Here is an 18,368-nt window from a genome sequence, read left to right as displayed (position 1 = left end):
GGTTTTGTTCTCAGCCCTTCCTCCAGTCATTCGCGGCCTTCAGCAATTTCTCCGTAAGAAATCTGTAATACGTTCATATCGAGCATTGCTGTTTCGTATTCAGGAGGTCCTGGGTTTAATTCTCCGCCTGAAGTTCGGCTATCCTGACTGAATAATTTCGTAGTTTTCCTGAGACTTCCCTACTAGATAAAGCGATAATGCATGGCAGTTTTATTTCGAATCCTTTGCAAATATCGCTCAGAATTCGAGCCGCGGTAATTTATTTAGTCGAGAAAGCGACGGTAAATAAATACTAAGCAGTATTTTCGTGTGGATTCCAAGTTCTTTCAAGTGTGCCGTACATAATAGTACCCACTCTTCGTTTTGTTTTGTTAGCTTTAATATTCAGAGAATTTTGTTAAATAGGCTTGGAGTCCGTGTATTGAAACAGTGATCACGAACGAAGTTAAGCTGCATTACTCACAAGACAGTCTACGCGGAAAAATGAAAAGTGAGTGAATGCCATTCCATTTGGTCTCTAAGTAAAGAAATGCTTGGCGAAATGTGACGGCTCCTACATGTAGAAGCCCACAGAACACATTTTCTACAACATGAATTTGCTGTAACGTGTTCGACAGGAAGGCCGAGGGTGAGAGGACAGACCGCAATCTAGCGTCACATCGATGTTACAATAATTACGTCATTGCTGACAGGAAATGGACGTAACCTCTGTTGCATGTTGCGTGTGGCGGCAGTGTAAAACGAGGAATTCACATGGGTAGTCCTTGCTGACAGCCGCACGCGGGGATAAGCTGGTTAGTAGCTTATTGTAGTGTGTAGCTTTCATTTTACTGACAACGAATCCCAGGTTCAACGAGCCCAGAAATATTTCCATTCTCTTGCTTTCTGCCTAATAATCATCCACGGCTAAATGCCTTCGGCTGACATACTCAAAAGCACCTTCCGTAAATTACGTAATAATTAATTTATATGATTGCAATATATGTATTAATCAAATATTTGAACTGATTTCCGTACTCCTGAAGTGAATTTGATCAACGTTTATAAGTTGAGTATATATTACTTGTTTCAGGTATATAATAAATTCTTCTCCGTACCAAACATGAATTATTGAAGCTTGTCTTAATGCTTATTCGATTGATTTCTTAAGTTTGTTATTTAATGAAACTTTCAGTAAATAGATTATGTAGCTTCTAGTTTTTCGTTTGTTTTAGGATGATAATCCATCTACACACATAACATGAAATAGTGCATATAACTGTGAAATCAGTGTTTGACAAAATTGTTAAAACCATTAAAGCTTTCTACAACTACGTCCCTTATACAAATTAATGCATACATATTGTGACATGAGGCCTGAAATTTGGAATAGTCCATTGCCAGGCAACAGTTCGCTAACACACGTTTCCGCCGCAACGAGTAATACTCGTGACAACATGAACTGTTCGAGAGGGTGGTCTCTGGTCGGTTCGCCCCAAGTTATAATATAGAGTTCACTCGTGAATTGACTGACTAATTGATTCGTAAGAAAGTCCAATGGTTCGGTGAGCAGTGAATCGTCGTTCGTCATTCGTCACAGAGGAAGAGATGACGCTCGTGGTCCACTAAGGATTGGATCGAGTCTTAGATAATCATTGATTTGAGTTGTCGTAATTGATTGTAATTGTAAAGAATTTCCAAAAAATACAATCGTCAAATCCAGAACCCGTTATTATTAGTCACGTAACAATATAAATATTTTTTGTAATACAAATTATGGCCGTATGCTACGTATCTAATTTAATTACGTATTTTAATAAATGCGCTAATTCTTTCATAACCCATAATTCAAACTCTGAGACCGGAAGCTACAGTTATGTGACGTCATCCATACGAGGACATCTGAATTACCGGGATTGAGAGGAGTAGTAGCGAGCATTTGTAAATCGATAGACATCCAATACGCATGCAAATTTAGGAAAGACGTCAGCTTACTTCCTTTTTAATTTTTAGAATTTCCCTAAGGTATCTTCTCGATTGGAATAATAATTAAATTCTTCGGAATTGAGCTGTAATTTGCCTGCGGTTGAATCGTCTCGGTTTCCTTCGTGATTAGCTCGGTAAAAGGTTTTGTAATTGAAGTATAAATATTCTGTCTAGAGTAAGCAATCCCTAGCACTGGGTTATGAGTATATTACAGATAGCCCATTTTACCGAAGTTTCAGTAGTTGCCTCTGCTCTACTTCCGGGCGATTTTTCGCAGTTTTCTAGCAGATTTTTATTCTATCATATTCAGAGTATATGAGAAAATACGTCACGATTGCCCTGATTGTAAGAGAGCGGTCTCTGGAATGTCATTTGTCTGTGTGTCTCTGTGTGTAGATGGACGTGTGCTTTGCTAATGCGCGAACGGTTGAACGGATTCTATTCCGATCTGGTATTCAAGAGTTTATTCATCCTAGGTCTCTCTCAAATTAGGAGCCTTTCAAATGGGTCCTAAATAAGTCTGATACGATCTCCATGCTGTGTGTCCTTATGTCTGTGTGTGTCTGTGAATCCCCACTTTTGACTTTCATTGCGAAAAATTCGAAAAGTACGCTCGAAGGTTAGATTGTCAGAACTCCACTGCCGTAGCTGCAGAATAGCTTACTGCACGAGGTTAAGACTAGACGGGTTAGTAAGTGAAGGTCATTCTCTGTTTCAGTGAACCTTCTTAGGGATACCATATTTGAAGGAATTTTTTTTAATTCAATCTTCATTCTTGTACACAGGAGATGGATGATAATTTTTGTGTTTAGAACAAACTTGCAAAAATAAGGAATCATCCTTCCCGAAGTATTGTGTCATATTCATTGTGTTTCATAAATTGATGATGACTTCAGAACAGCCTGTTGCTTGGAAGAGGTATTATGTAATATCTTACACGAAAACTTCTGCAGGCGTTGAGCCTGTTACTCCCTTCCATCTCTCAAACATTAAGCATCTTTGAGGAGTACAAGACTCTATCTTATCTGCTTGAGCAGTTACCAGCCTGTTGCAAACCCCCTATCTTGGAAGACCTGGGTTTTATCAAGATTTCTTTCCCTTAGACAAGTTGCCTACTGTGGCTAACAAGTCCTGTTTACCCGAGACCTAACCATGGAAAATGACACCTACCAGGAGCTACCCACCAGGCTAGTAGAACGTGGAGCTCGCCTGAGGCAGGATCACCACTCCCTGTAGTCGGGCTCTCACTTATTGGAGTTCCAACTTGCTATATTTTAAAACATGAATAAATAAAGAGTTAAAAATCTTATTCTATAAATTTTAATCAAATTGTTGTGTTTATGCACCGTAATGAGCTACAATTATTTTCGTAGGTATAAAAATAAATACAGACATGATATTGCATCAGTACTCATATTACATTTAGGATTTGAAGAAAGTGGTGGATGACCGGACTGAAATCAGTTCGCTAGACATGAGTAGGCATCAGTAATGACGCAGAGCCTGTATGAATCATACTGTGCTATTTGTGGTTCCTTTAAAGATTTTGTGAGTACTTCAAACTTTGCACCATCTAATGGATGGTTGGTCAATTATTAATTTGAAAAGATGTATATGTAAGAGTTGGTGGCCTATTGAGATCCTATGGCGGAATTTTCCTTGAGGGACTGAGAGAAACCACGAAATATATCAGGATAATCTGTATGTAGGCCTTGATTCGAACCGGATATACAAACAACACAAATAATAAGCTTTACTGCTCTGACTAACTTGCTCGCTGATACGAAACCAAAAGTTCACACTACGTATTCATACGAATGTAAAGCCGGTTTTAAAAGCGGTCGAGGACGGACAACTTAATGAACGACCTGAAAGAATCTGCTTGCGATCTGTAGCTTTCATTTAAGACTTCCCAAGTTGTACGCATGGATATAATTAAGTGTTTTGTCTCTGTTTCAGGAATGAGCCAGAAGAATGCAGCACCATCTGTGAGTACAGCTCAAATTAACTAGAGCAGAAGAAATGAGACTTGAGTAGACAGAGAATTGGAATTCATTCCGTCAAGATTTCTCAGACGTGTATAAAAACTAGTTAATGCTTAATGGTATATAAAATTGAGACTATACAAAAAAAGATTACAATTGGCTGTCTGCAAGCCGTCGTCAGGACGGCCTGTTCGTATGTGAGAGCCATATTGTTCTCCTTTGTCTGTGTGAGCCATATCGTATTTTCTGTGTGTGCTTTTGCAGAGTGATGAATTCACAGACATTTTCTCCCGTATGTAATAATCCACAATTTTTAAACGTATTTAATATTATTGGGCACCCTATACCAAAATGTTCCGTATTAAAGTTTTTCTTACAAAAGTTAATTCAGAGTCTAGGTGCTGCAGGATCTGTTATGGCAAACTCTGAATTATAGCCAAGTTTTAATCACCTTGTGTCACACTCGAAAAGAATGAGAACCTTATTAAAATTGCAAACGAATATAAATTGGTGATCATCTATGTATGTGAACAAAAATTTAGTGAAAGTACTTTTGAATCTCGTGGCTAATTTTAATCGTAATCTTACATTTCAAAACAAACATTCTTAATCTTCTGAATTAGGTAGATTAAAATGATGAAAATTACAATCGTCGCGGTTGTAAGGCCGAGTAATATGATGGAAGTTTTATAAAGATTCAGAAAAACGTATTGCCTCCATCTTAAAGGTAGAGAGCACAGAGTAAGAAACCGGTAAGAAACAGACAAGTGAATCGTTGCTATGAGATCTTCGAAGACAATAAAAATAACTATTTTTTTATTTTTATTTTCTGTATAACATAAATTCTGTAAACCAGATTTCTTCTACATGTATTGAATAATTCATCACACTGTGGACGGTATTGGAAATTTAAAAACATACTCATATTTGCATGGGACGTACAGCTGAGAATATAACATTTTCCCCTTGAATCCCTGGTTACTTCAGAAATGAGAAACATAAGGTAATCATAGTTCCAAGAAAGTTATTTCGAAATAGAAACACCGAAATTCTGGGCTCGGTAATTCGTTTTTACATATGTGTACTGATTTTAAGAATTTGTTCCTTTTGTAAGTGCATTAGAGTCGCGACAGTCAGACTTGGACAGAAAGATGTTTATACATATGTATTTATAAGACAACCTGATTTAATATTTTAAAATATTTGTAGCTCCCTTAAACTCTTATCTAAAGGCGAATATTTATGTTTCCATCAGAAAGTAAACTTGTGGGATTTACGTGTATTACAACATGAAATATAATTCAATATCAAACCACGTTCAGTACGTCTGTCTGATGATAGGAGGAATATAAGATGATATTCCTGAGACATTCGGCTCGAACTTTCTCAGGTTGTCAGGTTGGTTGAGAGGACATGGGGAGCCATGGATTGCTAGAGATGTGATAAGCATAGATGGAGAGAAGGAAGTGTGACGAATTGTCAAAAGGGTCTTTAAAATAAAAGACGACAGATTTCTGTTTATTAGAATCACAAGGATACAAAAAAGACCTGGTTTGGTTGATGCATCTGAGGTTTACAGTTAGTTTTGCGAAGTTACTTTTTTCGTCGTGTCGAAAGTTTCAAAATGGAAATAAGAGCAATGATTAAGTGTTGTGTAAAATTAAAGAAACAGCTACTGAACCGATTGAAATATTGAAAAGTGCGTACAGTGAGGAATTTTTTATCAGAACAATTGTGTTTGAATGGTATAAAATCATCAAAGAAGCTCAGAAAGTGAAAATGCAAAAATCGCGGGGGTAAACAATTTTGACTTTAATTTTTATGCTAAAGGTATTATTCATCACGAATGTTTGCCGGAAAAACAGACTGTAAACGGTAAATTTAGTAAAGGGGCGATTAAGAGATTGATCTCTCTAGTTCATCGCGTTAGGCCTGAGTTTCGGGAAAGTGAGTCCTGGTATCTTCTACATGACGATGCACCGGCGCCTTCTTCGGGCGTTGTCTCCGAGTTTTTGGTGAAACGAGGGATCCCCCTATTATCTCATCGACCCTACTCACCTGATTTAGTGCCGGCTGACTTTTTTATTTCCTAAATTAAAAATTGCAATGAAGGGGACGAGATTCGAGGCTGTTTCATCGATCCAGTTGACTGTGGGCGAGAGAACTGAAGGCGATACGGCAAGAAGCGTTTTCTCGGGCATTCGATTTCTTGTATGAGCGGTGTAAACGTTGTGAGGAAGCGGACAGGGACTATATTGAGTGATGATATTAATAAATATTTTTTTATTTTTTGTGTGGTTCTTTTATGACCTCAGTTCTGGAACTTAATTGTCACATCATGTATTTTGAGGTGAGGCTTTGCCAATCTTTAATTCAGGAAGCGGTTGTCATCGTCTCTACTTCTACAATGAACAGCTGTTGTAAATCCTTACTCGTATGATGTTTGTTAATTAATTTCACAAAGTCTTAAAAAATTCCTTAAAGTTCATAGAAATAAAGGTATTAATTTTCCTTCTGTGGTAATATTTTTTGTTTCGAAATTATACTCTAATTCCGGCTGAGAATCTCTCATTCGGACAAGCTCTTTGTGCTTTACATGTCGGTAAAACGGGGCCAGACCTTTCCACATTTGTTCCCATTCGGTTTTCATATATATACTGCTATATAATTCTCACGTCTAGATAGATAGAGAGTCTTAGGCGATCTATTATTTAAACCAGTCGAGACATAAACACCATGTCACACCATAATTCAGTATGTTACGAGAACCTGTGAAATTGTGTTTCAAAATACTGATACGTGCTTCGATCAAACGAAAACTATTACATGAATATGAATGTTCGAATAACAAACGGTCATTACTGGGAAACATTCAAGTAAGAGACACAAAAAGCGGTCGTGGAATTTTTAAGGGCTGAAAAATTCAGGGAACAAGTCCTCCGGGAGGGAGGACTTGTGGGTCCCGTGTCGTAGATTTACGGCACGTAAAAGATCCCCATGTCTCTAGGAGACCTCTGAGCAAAATTAGGTAAAATTTTCCTGCCCAAGTAGTTTCCAATGCCTCCGGTAGATGGGGGAAGTATCGGGTACCATTGCCAGTAGAGGGACCGAACTCGCTGGCTGAGCGGGGCTGATAGCAAGCACCACTACCGGAAGGGTATGGCGACTGGTAGAATATCAAAGGGGGACGTACAATAGATCAACAACCGGTCGCGGTGCATGGGGAAACCCACCCCCTCCAATAATGAATGAATGAATGAATGAATGAATGAATGAAGAGACACAAAAATTCTTACTCTAAGACGACATTCGAATTTATGAATGGAGGAATGAATACGCACATGCGCACTAGGGGAAATGTATACAGCTATACATCAACGCGGAAAGGCAGCAGTTTCCTCACTCGCACCTTTTAACACCTGATGATCGGAACATGTAGTAAAATCTTTTAAAGTGACTAACGTTTTAAGTTTAATAAATTGTTGCACGCAAAACTGTACGTGTAGAACTAATTAAGAGCAATAGAATGTATATGAGCTGGAACACTGGAAACAATATACGAGTATATACAATAAGGGTCATCATACGTTTAGGTAGGAAAATTGTTCAGTAACTCCTTTGCTCATACATGGTCCCTGTGTTCCCAAAGGTAATAATAGGAAACAAATACCTACCGCGCGTTCATATTCGATTAACAGCTAAAAATTTATACTCAGGGAAATAAGTAAACATCCTTACCATCATTCAAAACAGAGAGAAACGCCAAGAACTATTCCTGTTCACTCCATTAAACACATTTTCATATCGATGCACACAGCTGGCAAAAATGAATGATTCAATAGCGAAATAGATGCATTCAGTCGTATCGAAAACGTGAACCAGCGCCCGAAACGAAAAATATGATCCTTCCCCTTCATGGTTAGGTCGATTCCGTTTCGATCGCACGTTCCATGTTTTTAAAAAAGGATCACGAAAATTTGTTCTCAGATTGGAACAGCGGAATTAAATTGGTTAAAGCACGGTTAGATTAAATTTCATAAACTCCTTACAAGGTAAACATTAGACACAATTATGAAAAGTGACTTAATACATTCTTCTCAAGAAATCCAAAGTAATAGTCGTTTATATACAGAGACAGTTTTGAATACATGAATATTTATGACTATGGAGGAAATGCCAATCAGTTAACCGGGAACAATTTGAATGTCACTTCAGTCATAATTTAATCATTTCGTAAGGAAATGAAGCTTTACGGCCTTCTATGTCTAACTTCTCTGACTGTCTGTCCACCACAGAAGCTTTCAAATCGGCGACCTTAATTCCTGCATTTCGGTTGACACACCATTCCATGCTGCGCCCCCTGTCAGCCGGATTTACTTCACTATCACTAACAATGCGTGCGTGTCAGCTAGGGGGGGTAACATTAGCTCAATTCAGTACCCCCTGAAATGTTGTTACGATGACACCTGTATGGAGGGCATCTCGTTGCATAGATGCCAGAAGGTGATGCTTCTCAGTGTCAGTTCTCTCTACAGCCTTACTTCGCTTTACAATACACCTGTGTGAAAATTGACTTCTGGCTGTTTTTTGATGATTTGGATAATATGAAAACACGTTATAAGTAAATCACGTTATTTGAATTACTTTTAATCCTTTCTGTAGGTTAGACGATATATATATATATATATATTTTTTGTAAAGGAGTCGAACTATATTGGCAACTGCCAGGATATAAAAATTACGTTTGTGTGTGAGAAGTAAAAAAATATATAATGCATTTTCTTTTACGTTTTGGATTATTATAAATATCAGGTGTTGGAGTGTACCCAAAACTTGCTCCTCGTCCATGTTCTGTAATGAAGTGTGTAGGTGTGCTTTTGTTGTTTATTTCATGACGTTTTCGTCGGTACTACACAGCACCGGAATATAGGATTGTCAGTGAATAATGGACTGCAAAGGATTTCGAAGGCAGTTGCCGTGGTCCAGTCCGACATTTACCGGGAGAGACGGACGAAAACCACGAACAATTTTTACTCGATGCAGTGAATGCCAAGTTCGAAATTCAACCGAAATGTCCCAGAATACACCTACAGTGCGGCACTACCGTGCCAACCTGTTTAGTGTGTGTCCTGCTATAAGTATTTATGTGCGATATGCGTAGATGTTTATTTACTTGCAATAGAACTTCAATTTGTCGACCCCAGTCTCCGCGCGGTCTAAGGCATGAACTGTATTCTTTCGTTCTAAAGCTGGGATCGTGGATTTGAATCCCACTTGAGACATGGATGTCTGTGTGTGCGTTTATTCTGTTCTCGTATTGTTCTGTGTGTAGATAGCGGCCTTGCGATGGGCTGATCCCCCGTCCAAGGAGTCCTACAGACTGTGTATAGGATTAAGAATCTGAAAACGCTGCCAAGTTCCAACAAAATATCAGTAGAGCCCTAGACAGATCTATGTTTTTCAGTTCATACCTTCAGCAGTCACGAAGTGACACAGGCTGTGTCTGAATGTTTAGCGTCGAATGGTAGAATGATCAGTGGATTATGAATTTGAAAAGATTTGCAAGGAAGCGGTCAAGGCATAATAGAAACAATATCTCAACATTTGTCTGTATGTACTGAGGAAAGCCACGAAACACCTCAGTTTACATAGCCTTTGTCCCTCCTTGTACTGGAACCGATAACTTATCAAATGCATGTCAAGATCATTATCTTCGCACCGCTTTCTTCGGTCTTTTACATTTTACAGAAGAATACTTTGCATTGGTGATCATTGGTGTTCCTGAAGTGACTCTGATATATGTGTGAGTGACCTATAAATAGGTATGCTATGTTTCAGACGCTTTACTGTTACGTGTTTTTTATTATAATGATGAAATACAGATTCTTTATATTATTCCAAGAATTTAGTTGAATACATTCTATTTCTAGCAATTTTTTCTTGAATTACATAAAATGGAACCGTAAATATTGCAGTCCAGCCGTTTTATCAAAAAATAATTTCTCACGCCATTATATTGTGTGAAAGAACTGAGAAAATGTTAATGTAATTAATTTTTTAATTAAAAATTTCTTCACACCATTAACAGGAAAGTCTTTCTGCCATTGTCTTCTGCTCTGATTTAAAATGTTTTCAGAAAGACTTTAAGATTCTTAGTGGGATTTTTTTTTGACTATTGCAGCAGAAGGAGCCATGCCTCACAGCTGCATGCTTCCAAAAGACCTGAACAGTTTGACTGGTTGAATAATTATAAAATATTCGAGGTAGAGCCAGTTCCAAGCAGATAGCATGACTAATCATTTTAGCTTTCCCAGCTTTTATATAAACTCTAAGTTTCTTTCTGTATTTTTTGAAATATCTGATATTGAATTCTGTCGTAATATCATACAGTTTAATCTTCACAAAATCTTCCTTCAAAATTTATTTTCATATTGTGTTTTCATAAGCTCAGGGTTCTTAAGTGGCCTTTTGCTTTACAGATTCTATCAAAGTGTTTTATATCATATTTATATCTTCAGAAAAACAATATGGTTTCATCCGTCTCATACTTCTTCATGTAATTACTCAAGAATCTTTATTAGTGACGACGAATTTTGATGTTACTTATCGTATTGTCTGCAGTTTTCTTATGTCCAAGTATAATAATCCATATTCTTTTATTAAAAAGCCTCCACGTACTGTTTTGTGTTCCTCCTTCAACGGGAGAGGCCGTCTCGTCATAGCAACGAGGAGGAGATTAACAGAGTACGCGTGTTTGCTGTGAAACTTCCAAAGATGCCCCCAAAATTAGCGGCTCCTCAAGAAGGGCTTAGCTCCATCAATAGCAGACGTTATCTTTGTATATAGTTTATTATTCAGGACCTGTTATAGCAGCCTAAGAGCCACTACTGAGGTATTGGGCGAATTTATCTTCGCAATTACAATAGATTGAAACGAAATAAGATAAAATTTGCTCACAGGTGTTAATGAGAAAGTAAAGTTGTATCTCTTCTTAGTTAAGCATCGGCCTCGCCATAGCTCAAGCGGTTACTAGCTGGCTTCCCATCGCGGCGGCCCGAGTTCGATCCCGGGGTCTGGTCAAGTGGGATTTGTGGTGGATAAAGTGGCGCTGGGCAGATTTTCCGTTTCCCCTGCCAATCTTCATTCCACCAATTGCTCCACAATAACCCTCATCTATTATCTGTGGCTGGTACAATAGGCCAGAAGTGGCCGTAGTGCAAGGGACTTAGTCCCACCCCACTAGCAATAAAAAAAGTACACGTAGTTAAGCATCACGACTTGAGGACGTGTTTGGTGGTGGTAATATAACTTCATTTTTAACTTTAGCACTAAAAAGAGATGAGTAGTCAGCTTCAGACCAAAATCGCTTTTTACAAGGAGGTACCCGGTATCTGTTAGAATGTAAGGTAGAATTTGTATTCATAAATTTAACGGGAATTTGTTGAGAGCCTGTGGGAGGAAATATTCGGATAGAGAAGGTGCTATCGCATCCCTATTTGACCTTAATTTTCTGCACTCTTTGCAGAAAATATACTGATACTTTCACTGCTTTATAATTTCAAACGATAATTATGAAACTCTTCTAAATTTCAAGGCATTCTAGACAAAAATTCGAACTGTAATACCTCGGGTTCTATTATTATTCGTATTTCAACTGTTTAGAATTATTATTATTAGATGTTCCGTATCACGTCATTTTGTGTCATTCGTGTCTTTCTGGTAGATTTTGACTTTTTGATCAAACAGACTCTTCGGAAATATACTTTCTAGATATTACGCATTCGGTAGGACTCCTTGGGTGGGTGATCAGCTCGTCGCAAGGCCTCTACCTGTACACAAACACAGATAAACGCACACACACAAACTAAACATCCATGCCCTGAGTGGGATTCGAACCCACGATCCCGGTTTCCAAGCGAGCGAAGACAGTACATGCCTTAGACCGCTCGGCTACCGTGACCGGCTGGAAATATACTTTATGAGAACCTGTTTAGGTGACACACTCTATAGGTATTTGTCTGAATATATGTCAGCAGTGGTAAAGCTGAATTTTAACAGCCCTGGAACGCTTAAGTTGAAATATAGAAGCAGCCGAACGACGTTTCTCTGTTACAAGAACACATTAATTGCACATCTTTAACAGAATTGGGCACTCGGAAGGTTAAATTCTGTTATGGAATATCTGAACGCCAACAAGCCAGTTCACGTGCAAACTAAGTAATTACGTAATATAACCTGCAAGAGACTGATAAATAAAAATAAAAAAGTTTAGCTATCCCTGTAACAGGCCGTGGACTCCCATAGGGTTGTGAGATGTTGAGGTTCCCATATTTTCAAAACATTCGGCTCAATGGCGGTAAGGTTGTCAGCCTTACGCGCCCGACGCCCTTTACCCCCCAAAATATTCCTGGTACTCATTTCTGTTAGAGGCTGAGTCGATCCTAGGGCCATAGTGCGGCTGGAAGAATTAGGTCAATTGAAAAACTCCACCTTATCGGGATTCGAATCCGCGCCCTTCCTGCTTCTAGCATAGTGCCTCAACCAACTACGCTACCGCGTGTCCCCAGAGACTGGTTAATAGCATTACAAATGATGATTCTTCGCATAATTTGTCCTGTTTTCCGACATGATGAGGAACATTGTATAGATGGTCAATTTCACATAATTATAGTACGTACTTCTACTTTGAAGCCAGAGGCAGTAGGTTGTTTCGCAACTTTGATAAGCATCTAGCAGTGTCTTAACTCACAAGTCCACAATCTCACTTATACTAGAGTGGTAACCTTACATCTCATCAATGTCTGTAAGAGATGACAGGTATGAATTAAGTTCTATAAGAAAGAAGTTTTGAAATATTCAAAATGGCAGAAACGTACTGTAACGTTTTATCCTATTATAATACATTGAATTGACCGGAAAATTATAACTGGCAATTTCAAGAAGAATTCATAGAGATAATTTTACTTTCGTAATGCACAGACTTCTAGGCTTCCAGATCTGTTACTGCTCACTCATGCAGCTGAACCCTTCTCGAGAAGCCGCCAATTCTGCACCTACTCAAGAATTTACAAGCAATTTATGGAACCCGAAGGTTCAGTACCGTTTCACGAGACCCCTCTATTGGTCCCATTCCTGCGCTAGGTCAATCCAATTCATACCATCCCTTCCTATCTCTCTAAGATCAATTTTAATATTGTTCACCCACCTACGTCTTGGTCTGCCCAGTGGTATCTTTCCTTCCGGCTCTCCAACCAATATCCTATATGCATTACTCTTCTCCAAATTCGTGCTACATACCCTGCCCATCTCATCCTCCTTGACTTGATCATTTTAATTATACTTGGAGAAAAGTACAAGTTATGAACCTTCCTGTCACAGTAGCCGCTCGGTCTAAGGAATGAACTGTCTTCGCTCGCTCGGACGCTGGGATCGTAGGTTCGAATCCAACTCAAGGCATGGACTTTCGGTGTGTGTATGCTTTTATTCTGTGTTTGTGTTGTCCTGTGTTTAGGTAGCGGCCTTGTGACCGGCTAATCACTCGTCCAAGGAGTCCTACCGTCTGTGAAAAATTATTACGGAACTGAATAAGAGGTTTGGCCCCTGAACGGACTGGAAGAGCCATTGACAGAAAATTAACCAAGCCTCCACGTTTCACAGTGGCGCTTTAACTGCACTTCAAACTGTAGAAACCGAAAGGAATGTTATATCTCCTTCTTAATGTTCCTCTTATATTAAGAGATTACCTTCATTGCAGTTTAATTGCTGGTTGTAGCGAGATGATGGTGATCATACGAATAATATTTAAGCAATGACCAGATTGTTATGTCTGTCACATTTTAATACGTTATCTGACCATGATTCGTCGTGCTATGTTAGCCGATATCTCATACAGAATTGCACAACTGATAATGTTTTGTGTTTCTGTTTCCTTAACATTTATTTGAAATCTTGAATCAGTTTTAGCGATATCATTCTGTATACTGGCCTCGTTTATCAAAACATGTAACTGATAGAACACCTTCAGTCACTTGTCGATCATAGTGACTACTGCTTTACATAATGACTTGGTTCAGTACTTCCGTCTGTTGCGAGATAACAAGACACTTCATCCTCTGGAATGCCTCATTTCGCTGCCTGCTTTCGACTAACCGTCCAACTTTCCAGGTGATTTGTTATTCGCAACATACCATGACACATCTCAGAAACAAATGTCTATAAACCATTTCGTAAATCTGCCGCCAGTGTTTGTGCTTGACGACTAACGTTGTTTTTGTCATTTGTGTTGGAAGACAGCGTTTTATAACTGAAGATATCCAGCTACATTTGTTGATGATTTCTACCACATGGCTTATGCATATGCTCATATATAGAGTTTGTTCTTGTATCCTCGAACGTGTGTTTCAGTAGTGGACATGTTGAGGATAAACAGAACTTTCGATTAATGATTATTATGCCTCCAATAGAATTTTTTTTTATGAGAAAATATAATTACTGTCGTGTCATGCCACTCTACAACAAACCTATAAGTTTAGAAAAACTATCATTGGATATAGTTGGAAATTTTGTGTAAGATGTTTCAACGAGACTTGCAAATCTGCCAGTGTCTTCCACAAACGAAAAGAACTGTACGCTATTCAGCTGGTTTAAAACTGTGCTCTGCTACGCCACAGCCCTTCAAGGGGGAGATACTTTTGCCGTCCTCCAACATGCTGAGGAAGCGTGTGAAAAACTTGGATACTGGCTTCATACTGCTGTTGACCAAAAATTTGCCAACGAAATAACAACGGAAGTGCTGAGTAAATTGGACAAGTTTGCTACATATCGCCTTATTGACTCGTCAGTGGGCAAGAAAATTCTTCAAAAACTTGTGTACGCCAGTTTGAATACATATCTTACAGAACTGGATATCACATACCGAAGAATATCGCCCATTGTGGTAAGTAGAGTGTGGATAATGGGGAAACTCAGAACACTTAAATTAACATGTGTAGAGAATGAAGCATGGCTTGAAGATATACAGAGGTATCTGCCGACGTTTTATTACCTTGAAGAATTCTCATTCAGGATTCACTGCACGGATGATGTGTTGCATATTCTATGCCGGTCTTGTCGACATTTGAAATGTCTAGATATCTCTGGCTCTCACAGGGTAACAGATGATGGTGCTAATTCTATAGCCAGATTCTTATGTTTGAATAAACTAAATTTGATTTGCACAAGCATCTCTGAAAGAGGGTACTTGAGTCTAATGAAATCATTATCCCAACAGTCAAACTATATAAAGAATTTCGGTTGTGACTGTTTCTCGGATACACAGCTGTTAACGCTAGTAACAGATTTAATAAGTGTTAGAGAAATCAGCCTGAGGATCTGCGGCTTTCACGCCTCGGTGAGTCCTTTAACACATCTGGAAAACCTGACAGTTCTTAGGCTGAAGTACTGCCTCTTCAGTGACGTCGTGGATCTCATCTTAAAGAGAGGTTGTCAGTTGATAGAGCTTGAGCTGGAGAGTAGTGGAAACTTGGATCTGAGATTCATATCTGAAAACTGTCGTAATCTTGTAAGACTTGTCATCAAGGAACCGACTTATGAGTGTGAGAAGTGCAGTAGTTTTCCAAAGCTTCAACATCTCATCCTGCAGACCCAGAACCCGTCAGCAGCCGAACTCCTGTTGTCTCAGTGCCACAGTCTGACGACTCTTGAGCTTTGTACTATTCGTGAGTTTTACGATCATCATATGTTCAGTGTGTTAGAGAAGAATCCGTTGGAATACCTGCAGACCTTATGCATGGGAACCCTATCAGGAAGCCTCTCTCCTGGCACTGTGGGTCTAATCTCTGAACACTGTGTGACGCTGTCCGAGTTCAAAGTTTTCGGTGAGCCGGGTGTGAATTTGAAGTCTCTGTGTGAGTTGTATCCTGGTTTGCAGATCGTTCCTGATCTTTGGTTGAAACTCGCTGATAAGGAGGCTATTGTTAATGCAGGATTGGATTTGGACTGATTGTTCAATGTTGATTAAATCAACCTCCATTACAGTTATACAGATATGTAATCTTCATAAAATATTGACGAAACTTCTTTTCTCGGAAACAAGAATAATTTGAGGCACTAGGAATCTTACGTGCAGCCTGGCTGGATAGGTCACTTTGAATAAAGAATCAATGTGATTTATTTCATTCGGTCGTAAATATTATAATATTATAAAGGAAATAATTTGCAAAGAAGAAATCTTAAAAATAAAATCATGATAAATATAAAAACACAAAATGCCGTAAATTCTTGAAATATGTGGAAGGCTACAATGTTAGACGTGCAACAACATTACAGAGAAAATAAAGCAAAAAAGGTGTTTTCAAGTTTGCTCTTTCCTTGAGCAGTTCTTAAAAACGCAGAAAGAGTTATTGTGGACTCTATGTTAAGTGTTGGTCTTAGGATGAAAAAGGAACAAATTAAGCGGACAATCAGGGAAATGTCTATTATATTGCAATAAGAAATGTAGTCGAAATATTTGTGAATGTGTAAAGTAGTTGTTTTTAACATAATTCCATAAATTAAAAAGTAAATAAAAAATAGCTTTTTACAATATGAGCATTGTGCCAATATAATTGTGTTTCCTCTCTAACATTGAAATTACAATATGGCAACTTCATGATAGTAGCATAACAGTCTACGCAACTACACGCGGACACATCATACGACAAAACATGTTTTGGACAGAGTGTACTCGTAATTTTGTCTCTCACCAAAATAGTTTTAAATCGTACCGAAGGTTAAATATTTATTAAAAAATATGATAAACTGCATGAAATGTACAGTGTGAAGTTACATGACTCTGAGTAGAGAATGGAATATTTCTGAGCCAAATTTAGGGCCATATTCCAGAATCGTGCTATTGGCACTGCGGAAAATCACGAACTAGCTTAACTAACAGAATTTAATGTCATTTTAAATGGATATGGAAATTCCGCAGCAAGCATCCAATTTCAGTTATTTGTGATGAAATATAATTCCACATCAAAGGTGAATAGAATTTAAATACGTAGTTTTACTGGACTAACATGATATGATATCAGATAACGGTTCTCTGGTTTGTGCACCGTGTAGGTGCGTATGTGGATATCACCATTTCGGTGGAACATGCTGTTTGGCAGCAAACTAAACAATCGCGGCGTGAAAACCCGAAAAGCATAACGATATTCTTTTGGGCGACATGTGTTGCGTTATAGGCCACTAATTTGTAAAACGGCCTATTGGAATATAAAATTGCAATCAGGGCTGGCTATGTAAGATTTGAGGTTTTCGCGGCGGTGACTATGAAGAATGCCGTCTTCTGGGATGTGGCAGCGTGTAGACGTAGTTTAAACCGACTTTTGGAGGAACATATCGCCTCCATCTTCAGGGTAGAAGAAAAAAGAAATAAAAATCCGCGTGAGCAGTCACCAGCATGTTTATGTATGCAGGTATGTTTATTATCTCTAGACTACAATCTTCAATTGTTTTCTAGAGTGGAAGTTCTTTGTATATCTGTTTATTCTCTGTCATTGAACTGTTGGCCCTGCCTTTATAAATGCACAACTATATGAAAGTTTAACCTAAGAATGTGACGTCGACACAAGAAATAAGCGAGAGATCGTATTCAGTGATGACAGGTATATATTAATCTCTATCACAATTATTATGTACATAAATTTATGTTACATATTTCGACCTGTGTATGGGTCATCATCAGACATCTGAATATTCACTCTGTTATGCCCCAAATTGGAGATTAGAAAGAGGATGGTATTACCCAAAAAAACCAGAGACTTGCGAAAAGAGTTTCGCAGCTATTACAGTAAATTGTAACACCAGGACTGGCAAGTAGGCTAAGAATGCGTGGGATCAGCATTCATACGTAAGAGCACCAGCCAGCGCTTGTCTCACTGGGCCACTGGAATATCGTAATATTGCGGCAGACACAGCAATCAGACGCAAGGGGTCCGCCCACAACCACCCATGAGAGCCAATGAGGAGGTCATTATGAGGATTGAGGACACTGAGGGGAGAGTCACCCACCCTCTTTCGTCAAGGCTGAATCAGCAAAATAAAACCATAAATTAGGGAATTTCGGGGGACTTGAGATCGTTCTAACAGAATATTCAGTGTCAGCCGGAGGCGCTACTCAATATGGGTTTAACAAGCGCCGGAAGGGCCTACAGTCTTCTATGTCAAGTAAGTTTGTTTACGCATATTAGCCATGCCGAGTGACAATATCGTTGTTTCATAGTCTTGGTGATACCGTGTGTTGAGATATTGCATGTGCAATTTCCCGTGTACCCAGTGAGCCCTGAGGGTAGGATAATAGATTAATGTAAAGGCCTAGGACATTAGGCAGGCCATCAGTGATTCATAATATTGTGACATGTTGCGAAATCCGAG

The 18,368-nt window shown here is 38.7% G+C and overlaps 1 long non-coding RNA gene across 1 annotated transcript in view; it reads left to right on the top strand.

Annotated features, from left to right (window-relative positions):
* Positions 1-18,368, top strand: part of LOC117283192 — a 374,652-nt gene that overhangs the window by 177,725 nt on the left and 178,559 nt on the right. The window contains exon 2 of the long non-coding RNA XR_004514204.1: positions 3,925-3,953. This is a non-coding gene — a long non-coding RNA (uncharacterized LOC117283192). The remainder of the gene's footprint in view (positions 1-3,924; positions 3,954-18,368) is intronic.

This window comes from Cryptotermes secundus, unplaced genomic scaffold (genome assembly GCF_002891405.2).
Source record: "Cryptotermes secundus unplaced genomic scaffold, Csec_1.0 scaffold468, whole genome shotgun sequence".
Taxonomy (NCBI): Eukaryota; Metazoa; Arthropoda; class Insecta; order Blattodea; family Kalotermitidae; genus Cryptotermes; species Cryptotermes secundus.
Note: the sequence above shows the minus strand (reverse complement) of the source record. Positions and strands in the feature narration are given on the sequence as shown.